This window comes from Octopus sinensis, linkage group LG8, assembly GCF_006345805.1.
Source record: "Octopus sinensis linkage group LG8, ASM634580v1, whole genome shotgun sequence".
Classification (NCBI taxonomy): domain Eukaryota; kingdom Metazoa; phylum Mollusca; class Cephalopoda; order Octopoda; family Octopodidae; genus Octopus; species Octopus sinensis.
In genome coordinates, this window is record NC_043004.1 from 59,591,120 (window position 1) to 59,601,847 (window position 10,728).

Below are 10,728 nucleotides of genomic sequence, written 5' to 3' on the forward strand. Positions count from 1 at the left end.
CATTCTTCGCTAACGGAGAATGCATAAATGAATGGAATATTTTATCTGTTGGATAATTTCTTCTGCTTATTTGTGCCATACTCTCTACAAATTATACGCAGCGTGTTGTCTCTTTGATCTGGCTTGATCTATTTATTCAATAGTCATCATGAACAATGAACCAGAGCCGAGACACCAGCAGAATACGTTCCTTGTCGGATCACGCTACGTGGGATGTCGGATAACTCTCGGAAATTAATGCGAGTCATGGTATGAGCTTCAATTGTTAACTTCTCATCGCAGGCACTATAAACAACTGCAGTGCCAATCAAACCGAAGAGTTTTCCGGACCAAAAGTCGTAACACTGCAATTTGTCGTGCCAAATGGGAAGAAATCCAAAGACAAATACTTTTTATGCTTTGCAATTCATTCTCTGCTACCATCCTGCTTTCAAAGACACTGGAATTTCCGCAAATTTTACGTCTTCAACATTTCACCGTCATCTTGAGTTGCCAAACAGCAGCCCGAGATTTTGTTCTACACTGATTATAGAGTATTCGCAGCTAACGGCAAACTGGGAATCCGATGGATTGGAGTTATCACAACCGCACACATCATATATATGTATTCCTTTTGCCTTACGTGTTTTAGTCAGTAGATTGAAAGTAGGCTGGAGCACCGTCTTCACCTAATTTTAGTAGAATAAATCGACGCCAATACTTAGTTCTGTAAGCCAGGTATTTATTCCATCGGTTATTTTTGCTGAATTGCTAGTTTACTGGAGCTAAACTCACCAACACTGTTTGTCAAGCGTTAGATGGATACAAAGGTAGGCAGAAAAATATTTTTACCATATGTGTGTGTAAGTATGTTAGATATGTATATATATATATATCTATGTCTAAATATCTATCTATCTATCTATCTATCTATCTATCTATCTATCTATCTATATCTATCTATCTATCTATCTATCTATATCTATCTATATATATTATATATATATATATATATATATATATATATATATATATATATATATATATATATGTATATATATATATATTATATATATATATATATATCACCTGACCGACCAGACCATCAGATGTTGCTTCACATCGCTGGTCACAATATATATATATATATATATATATATATATATATATGTGGAGGCGCAATGGCCCAGTGATTAGGGCAGAGGACTCGCGGTTTCGATTCCCAGACCGGGCGTTGTGAGTGTTTATTGAGTGAAAACACCTAAAAGCTCCACGACGCTCCGGCAGGAAGTGGTCATCCCTGCTGTACTCTTTCACCATACTTTCTCCCATTCTTTCTTCTGTTGGCCTGCTCGCTTAGCCAGCGGAGTGGCGTCATTCGAGGGTAAAACAATGCGAACGCATTGTGACCAGCGATGTGAAGCAACATCTGATGGTCTGGTCGGTCACGTGATCACCTCACGTGATATATATATATTATATATATATATATAATATATATATATAATATATATATATATATAGATAGATATTTAGACATAGATATATATGTGTGTGTGTTTGAGTATGTGTGCGTATATGCTTATATATACATATATATCTGTATATATATATATATATATGTTTGTGTGTGTGTGTGTATGCATATACATATGCATATATACATACATGCATATATATATATATATAATATATATATATATATATATATGTTTGCGTATATATATATATATGTATACATATGGAGAAAGGCATGCGTGCACGTATTTGTGTGAATACTCATACAATCACGAATAATATACAACGATGCACTCCGATTTTACGATAGAATGCGTGTTTTCCAGCACTCATTCGTATCTATTACCATCCACGCGCATACACGCTCGCACATACCGTCACATTCAGCCACATGAGAGGGAAAGAATGGAACGCAATAATAGTAATGAATGTGGCAAGAGATTTTTGCACCTAAAGATCCTTTGTGAAGCTGTATCAAAATTGAAGTGACTTTCTATTTTCACCAGCTGGCATGACGAAGAATTCCTCTGCTAAATCTCATTTCATAACCAATCAGTTTAATATGTTCACTGGTAAAAAGCCACTCTTCCGATATGATGTTCATGAGTGAAATATAGCTTGTAATATTCTTTAATCGATATTGTTATAGAGCATCCATATCCGTGATCTTACCTACCTCTGCAACGGTGTTGGCAACTGTATTAAATGTATCGTCTGACATGATACCATTAGCACGCATATGCTTACATACATACATACATACATACATACATACATACATACATACATACATACATACATATATATATATATATATATATATATATATATAATATATATATATAGTCACATACATACATGGATATATATATGCACTGCGTTGACTCTAAATGCCGTCATCAACTACTCGTATTTCTCGCTTTCTAATGCGCATAGGCACACACACACACTCTCCCCCACCATAAATATATATATATATATATCTATATATATATATATATATATATATATACATATATACACATATATATATATATATATATATATATATATATATATTATATATATATAATATATATGTATGTATGTATATATATATTATATATGTATGTATATGCATATATTTACATGGATATACGTATGTATATTTTTTTAGTATGAATGTACATATAATGTGCATTGTGTTGAAAAGACAGGGAACTATGAAATCCAATGTCGTATATTATTTTAGATGACTGAACCCTATTTTGCATGCTTCAAAGTCCTAAATGCGTATACGTAATTTATATGTAAAGAGACCTGCCTATTAACAAACGCAAGGAATGTCATACGATACGGCCATCATTCCAACTGTAAATGTCTCCATTATTCAAAATATAAATCAAAATCAAAACCATGTCTTTCTGGTATGTATAGGTAAAGAATTCATGAAGTTGAAAATTTAAAGCAGGCTAGAGACGATAACTTCCTGCGTAACATCCAATGAATCAGTGTTCATTCCAAGGAAGATCTATTCTCAAAATAGCTTTCCAATAAATTTCGCCAATATATACATAAAAATCAAACAAACCGAAGGTGTTTTCGTAGATAACAACTACACCAAAATTAATACCGCGGTGGATGGGAGAGTCGTTCCGATATCGGAAAAAATGCGTTACAGGATTTAATCCTGACCGTTATGTTCTGAGTTCAAGCCTTGCAGTGCTTATTTTCTTTACTCACCACCATGTACTGGTCGATATTAGTCATACACTAGGGCCGTATTTATAGATTCTTCCGCCAATCTGAAATTGCGATATAAACAGTGTCTCACAATGACAAGAGAAGTTTTATTATGTTATGTATTGAAGATTTGCTTCAATAAATGTGTTCCTCCCAGTCCTTGTTACTTACGTTGAAAATACGTATTCGTTATACGGCAGTACTTATTCTATCGGTCTCTTTTGCCGAACCGCTAAGTGACGGGTACATAAACACACCAGCATCGGTTGTCAAGCAATGCTAGGGGGACAAACACGGACACACAAACACACACACACATATATATATATATATACATATATACGACGGGCTTCTTTCAGTTTCCGTCTACCAAATCCACTCACAAGGCTATAGTAGAAGACACTTGCCAAAGGTGACATGCAGTGGGACTGAACCCAGAACCATGTGGTTGGTAAACAAGCTACTTACGTTACAGCCACTCCTGCGCCTATATATGCAATTTTTACAAATATTGTGTGAAAACTATGTACAGGTATGTCCTAACAATGCTTACGTTTGACAACATTTCAAATATAAAATAGAAGCAGCACCAGTGTAATAAAAACGACTACATATACTTAACTTAGAAACTATGTGTTTGCCGGTTGGTATGATTTGATGTGGGGGGGATTTCCTTTAGGTGGTCTAACACCCAGTGCAATAGGGAGTTCAAACCAGTTTGCAAACTGATCTTAGCAACATTACAATGCTTTCGCCTGCTTTCATTCAAAAGATTAGAGAAAATGGAAAAAATAGTAGATATTTATAGAACTATTCGCAAAGATTTTCTCAATTTGTATCCATGCTGAATGCGAGAAATCACTTCCGTAATATCCTAGAATTTCTGAAGTTTCCTCACTGATGAAATAACGGTAAGGACTAAACACTCCATGGGAAAGTATAATAGCATTACACAAAATATAGTGAAAACACATTTTCATATGCACGATCTAGCACGGGTCTTAACATTAAGTGAGAAATTTTAATAGCTAGGACCACGTGATTCATTGAAAACATTTTGTTTTGATTACATCCTAGTCATGTTCCTCTATGCATGACCAATCATATAAATATATATATAAAGATATAAAATTCTGGAACAGTTTTATACGCACGTGGATAAACATCCGTTTCCTGACGAGATCGAAATATATTCCCAGTGAGAGCATAAAGATCCAACTAATTTCTCTGCTGTAAACAAGACTGCTAGTAACAGTCAGCAATATATATAGCCGCAAGGGTTATAGCGTTGTGATAACCTCTACAATTTCCTTTTGTTATTACAACTTCCCTACAAGCACAGCATTTTGATTAAGTCGTATACTATAAAGCATTTCTGTAGAGTACCATTACTTGCTAATTTCTGGGAAATTATTTCGTTTCAGAAATATCAACTTTTGTGACAAAGATCTTGTTTTCGTCAATATGAGGCATTTCCTTTCGTTTACATTTTAATTTGTGCAACTTGTAGTGACCAAAATTATTTGTAACTAAATGTTATACGTAAAATTATACAAAATCGCGTGCAGGTTTTTTTTTAGAATACTTTGAAGTGTAGCACACGAAAATAAGATCAATGATTCATTCTGTTGCTTATATAGTGTAGCAAAAGTAAGATGAACAAATAAATGTTTCGGTAAGTGGGCTGGAAAGCTTCAGGTAACCAAAATCTAAGCACGAGATGAATATCAATCGTCGGCCTTTCTACATAATATATATATATCACAACCAGATGGGATTCGGCCGACGCATGATCGATGTTGTCTGCCGTTCTGATTCGGTCAAAGCATGTTCGTCGTTGCTTGCAGATCCCAGAAAAACGAGATCAACTCCAACGTTGCATTGTCCATAACTTTCAATATCTCACTTACTTGGTTTCAGAGACATAATCTCGCTTGATTAGAAATATTATGATATCGAATAAAGCGAATACTTTTCAGTCGTTGAGTCATAATATTCGCCTTATATTCACAATATACTTTTATATACTGGAGAGAACAGAATATAAAGTTTTTACTTTTATATTAATAAGTATGGAAGATTGGTGAGAATATTGTCTGTATGAAGTTAAAGGATTGGTCGCTATATAGTTATATAATCTAGGAGTTAGTTATAGGCTTATTTATTGAATTTATTTACTGATATTGTAGTACATAGGGTAAATGTGTTTATTAGTTGTAGTTTAATTCATAATATTATTGTTTAATCCTTCCTAGAATTAAGATTGAATGGATTTGGTGATATCTAAGGTATGTTTGTTCCTAAGCAATACTTATTTTAGCGCTGTTGACACCGCCGGATTGAATGGTACTCCCCAGGTGTCGAAACCATAGTGATATCCGTGGGGCAGCTGATGATGGAGGTATGTTGGATTGTGGGTATGGCTGTTTTTGTATGTGCAGAATAGTTTATAACACATCCAATTATATATATATATATATACTGAGCGAATGCGTGTAATTTAGTGGTTAGGGCTTTCAGCTGACAATTGTATGTCATGAGTTCAATTCCCGGCAACACGCTTTGTCCTTGAGCAAGGCATTATATTTTGCGTTCCTGCAGCCAACTAAGCTGGCAAAAATGAGTAGTATCTGAATTTCACAGGACCAACCTTGTTTCTCTCTGTGTCACGCTGATTTTCCCTAAGGACTATGTTAAACGTACACGTGTTTCTTGATGATCAGACATTTGCACGTTAATTTATGATCAGGCTGTTCCGTTGGTCGGATCAACCGGAACCAGTATCGTTGTAACCAACGTATTTCACTAAGAGGCCTCAAAAGGCACATGTATATTGTTTATGTTTAAGTGCACAAACGAGCTATGGCATTGCCTGAAATTGAGTTGCAGCCATTACACACACACACTCACACACAATTATTTATGTCTGTCTACCTGTCTGTCACTTTATCTATTTATCTGTCTACCTATTTATCTATTTATCTACACATCTAGTTAATGAATGAAAGAAAATATTTGTAAACATAGAGGTGCGAATAATAATAATCAAATGGTAATCGAACCATTTGTTTCGTGCAAACAGCAAAATATATTAACATAACTTTACCACCTATTTTCTAATTTTCACCTACGCTTCTACACCATGATGTGTTTATAGTCGTGCAACCGCCGTAATTTTTTTCTATCACTGGACAAAAACAAACTCAAGCACACACATCCGTACACACACAGAAAAAAAACGTAGCAATACAAAGAGACAGAAGTGCTCATTTTCCACGTATACAGATGTTCGTATATATATTTACGAAGGTGAGTTTAACCATATAGTTTTTTTATAATGTGTAATAACATCAACTGATATAATCCTGGGGATGAATATCACTTTATTATTTGGCTTAAGTTTAGACCAAAACATGTCCCTGAACGAAATATTTTTGCACATTTGTAGTTTATATGCATGTGTATATTGTTTTGTTTCACTATCGATGCATTTATTTACCAATAACTGTGTGCGTGTTTGTATGTATGTATGTATCCGTGTTTGTTTCTGTATGTGATCACGTGGAAGGACTCATTGCAAATACGTGAACAGTCTTCAGGCAAAAAGTGAAAGGAAATAAAGAATAAAAGAAATGGTAAAATTTATTCTCTGTCGATCGAAAAGCCGCTAAACTTTCTTTCACGTGTGCACAACAGGTTGTTTGGACATTGATTTCTTACTAATCTTTGATTTATCACAAGCATCAACACAAACACAAAGAGTTAGCATCACCGTTGCCACCAATATTAAGCATGAGGCTGCAACCGGCAACAATAACGCCCACCTCGTCAGCAATAAGAAATACAGTGCAACCACCACCGCAAGTGCGTACCATCTCCCCTGACACCAATTACTACCACCGTCGGCATCATCGTCTCCTCATTCACTACCGGGCCCCAACCACCGGCACCACTAGCACCAGCAAGATTATCACCACCACCACCACCACCACCACCACCACCATCACCATCATCCGCCGCTGCAACCACTGCCACCACCGCCAGGAGCGCCAGCAGTGCCAGCACCTGCACTACTACCAGCAGTAGCAGCAGAAGCAGCAGCAGCAGCACCACCACCAACAACAACAACCACAACACCAACAACAGCCATCACCACTACAGCTAGCAGCGGCCGCCATCAGCGTCACTGACGCCACCGACCAACACCACCACCGTCAAAAATCATCACTACCAATCCCATCACTAAACACACCACCACCACTACCACCACCACCACACCACCACATTTACCACCATCTACGAATACCAACGGAGCAATAACCATATTTCAGAATCGCCAAAACCCCTCAGACCTAACAGTAATTGAGCCACCAGAATAATGTCAGCATCATTACACATCTCCCTCAACATCATGCTCAATTTTCGCTATCATTAGCATCTCAGTGATACTATCGCAACCACACCACCTCCATCTTGGTTTCTACGTAGCCATTCGATCTGCTAGAAATAGCAGCAAAATCTCTAATTATGCGCTATTACCTTTCGAGAGAGAAATGAAAGCCATTTGGGATAACGCACTCCTAAAGACATTGAACATGAGAAATACATAAATGAATGAATAAGTAAGTCATGATAACCACGGCTGATATGCCTTTGGTGATAAATCTGACCATTCAGGGTTGACCTCAGGTTAAACAACTTCATCAACTAAAACAATAGACGCAACCGCATCAACTCCAATTGTGATATCAACAGTAGCATATACAATACTCCTTTACCAATCTTTAGCATCATCAGCATGAGTATCCTCATCTAAATGGCCATCCCTCAAATCAAGGAAGGAGCCTATCTGTAGTTGTCCGACTGACAGAAATAGCGGCAAATCATTAAAGAAACACTTTAGTTTCTGAAAGACAAATTGGATAAGTTTGATAATATGGTCGCGTGATTTCGTCGACGAAGCACTTGTCAAGAGATAATACACAGTCTTATTCTTTCTTGAAGTCAGCTGCTGTGGCCCTCCACTTGGTCTGGTGTGCTGTTTGTTGCAGGATATTGGTTTCGAACTGAAGAAAACCACCAAAGAAATAAGCATAGCATCTGAAGCTAGTTCAAGTTGGCTGTGGTTGATTAGGAATCGCTGGTGAAACCCTTCCGTAGGCGAAAACTAATACAGTCCTGGTAAAGTATGCAGGCTAGGGGGCAAAATGCCATGAGCCTGTTCATCATAACGAAGGATTTCCGATATTGCGATGAAATCAGAAGGAGCACTTGTTATAGCGGATTTAGTTTTTTTCATTCACAAAATATGCATTTTTTTAAAAGGAAGTAAAAAAAAAAATCTGAAAATGGGTTATAAGAATGTAGATTCCAGTCTCATTGCTTTGAAGGGATGATGTTGTGGAGAAAAAAATTGGTGAAAAAGGTTACAGAGGTTTAAAAGTTTTAAAATTGTGTATTTATAGCCAAGAGCGAGACAGAAACTTTCTGCATTTAGCGGAGCGGCGTCAACTTTAAGGTTGTACTCTGTGAAATTCGTAGTTTAGCGTATGACCTGTTCATTGTAGGTTTATAAATAAACAGAAATACCTAATAAAATCAACATATATCATCTTACTGTTCCTTTTGTCTCTTCATGGTGTGTGTATGTGTGTGAAAAGGATGCGTCTGTCTCTAAAACTCCAAAGTTTGGTAACGTTTTCAATCTTGGATTTGTAAACTACGATAAGAATAACACTGGTCAACAAAGAATTTGTCCCAAGGAAAAGTATACCTGCATCTTGTACGTTTTTGCATGCAGAAGTCAAAAATAATGTCAACCCACAGCTCCACGATATCACTCTCAGTTCCTGCTACGTGGATTAATTTCGGTTATTCTATTGAAATGTGTATCTAACGGTTTAAGAAATACGCATAATTAAACTTTTTATTAACCTAGTCGAATCATAAATCCAGCTGAGTCAATGAGTCCCCAAAATATAAAGAAATGAAAAAAATTGTAAAAATACTAATACACAGAAAAAGTACAGAAAAATACTAACACACAGAAGCACAGAAAAATATGTAATATACTAACACACAGAAAAATTAATACAAAACACGCGAGTGAAAAGCATCTCGTGGTTTGAAGAATCAAGTGTGAAAAATTAACATAGACAACCGCAGCACTGACAACGGTGAACAACAACACAGCATGCAGTTGTCGTGGTAACAGGCTGCTAATGCCACGCTTTCTGTTGATTGGCTAAAATTACTCAAATTTCCCAAAATTAATTCAAAATAACATCAGATTCTTTAATTTACGAGATAAAGTAATTGGTTGATAGTAGTCAAAATTTAGAGTTGCATCGATACATCAAAATTGAAAGCAATCTGAGCAAAATTAAGTGGGGTGCGGCTCATTTCGTGAATGAGAAAGACTAGATCTGCAATAGCTCTGAACATCTCCAGCAGCTTCTGTGTGGTGCAATGCATTTCCTTTGTTTATTTCAGTTCTCTTCAGAGTCCATAAGAGGCAAAATGGGTTTATGATCAAATGAGCTTGATTGTAGGTATGCTCGTTCATGGTTGACCTGGGGCCAAACGTCAACAGTAACTTTGCTAATCTCCAGCAGCAGCTATGGTGTGCTGCTACATCAACTAAACTACATCCATTCTCTCTTTGACTCCTACCACAACACTAATACCGCCACTCAAGCTATCGTTATCTATCTAACACAAACAACAATTCCACCATCCGCGCAAGCACAATACAGCGGCAGAAAGTATAACTACAACCATTATACAAAGGCACAAAAATGGTTGTGTGGTAAGTAGCTTGCTTACCAACCGCATGGTTCCGGGTTCAGTGTCTTCTACTATAGCCTCGGGTCGACCAAAGTCTTATGGATGCATTTGGTAGACAAAAACTGAAAGAAACCCGTCATATATACATACATATATGTGTGTGTATACGTTTTTGTGTCTGTGTTTGTGTCCCTACCATCGCGTAACAATATATTTTGGTGCGTTTACGTCCCCTTAACCTAGCGGTTCGGCGAAAAAGTCCGATAGAATAAGTAATATGCTTTCAAAGAATAAGTCCTGGGGTCGATTGTTCAACTAAAGTCGCTGTTCCAGCATGGCCGCAGTCAAATTACTGAAACAAATTAAAGACTAAAAGACTAGCACATATACATACCACCTCCAGTGCCATGGCTGCGATAAGAGTGCGTGTGCCATCACGGCTAGTCACACACCAGCACTAATCACCATAATCTACATACCCAATATCGTTGCCGCCAAAGCTAACACTTACACCTACACCACCATGACTTCCTACACTCGCCACTAAGCAATCATCATCATCATGCTTATCATCATCATCATCACAGTCTTCATTATTCTCATCGATATCATCATCGCCCGCTAATAAGCACCACCAACAAAACCATCTCAGCCATCATCATCACCGGTACCACGACCACCAACACCACCACAACCACTAATAACAACAACAACAACAACCAC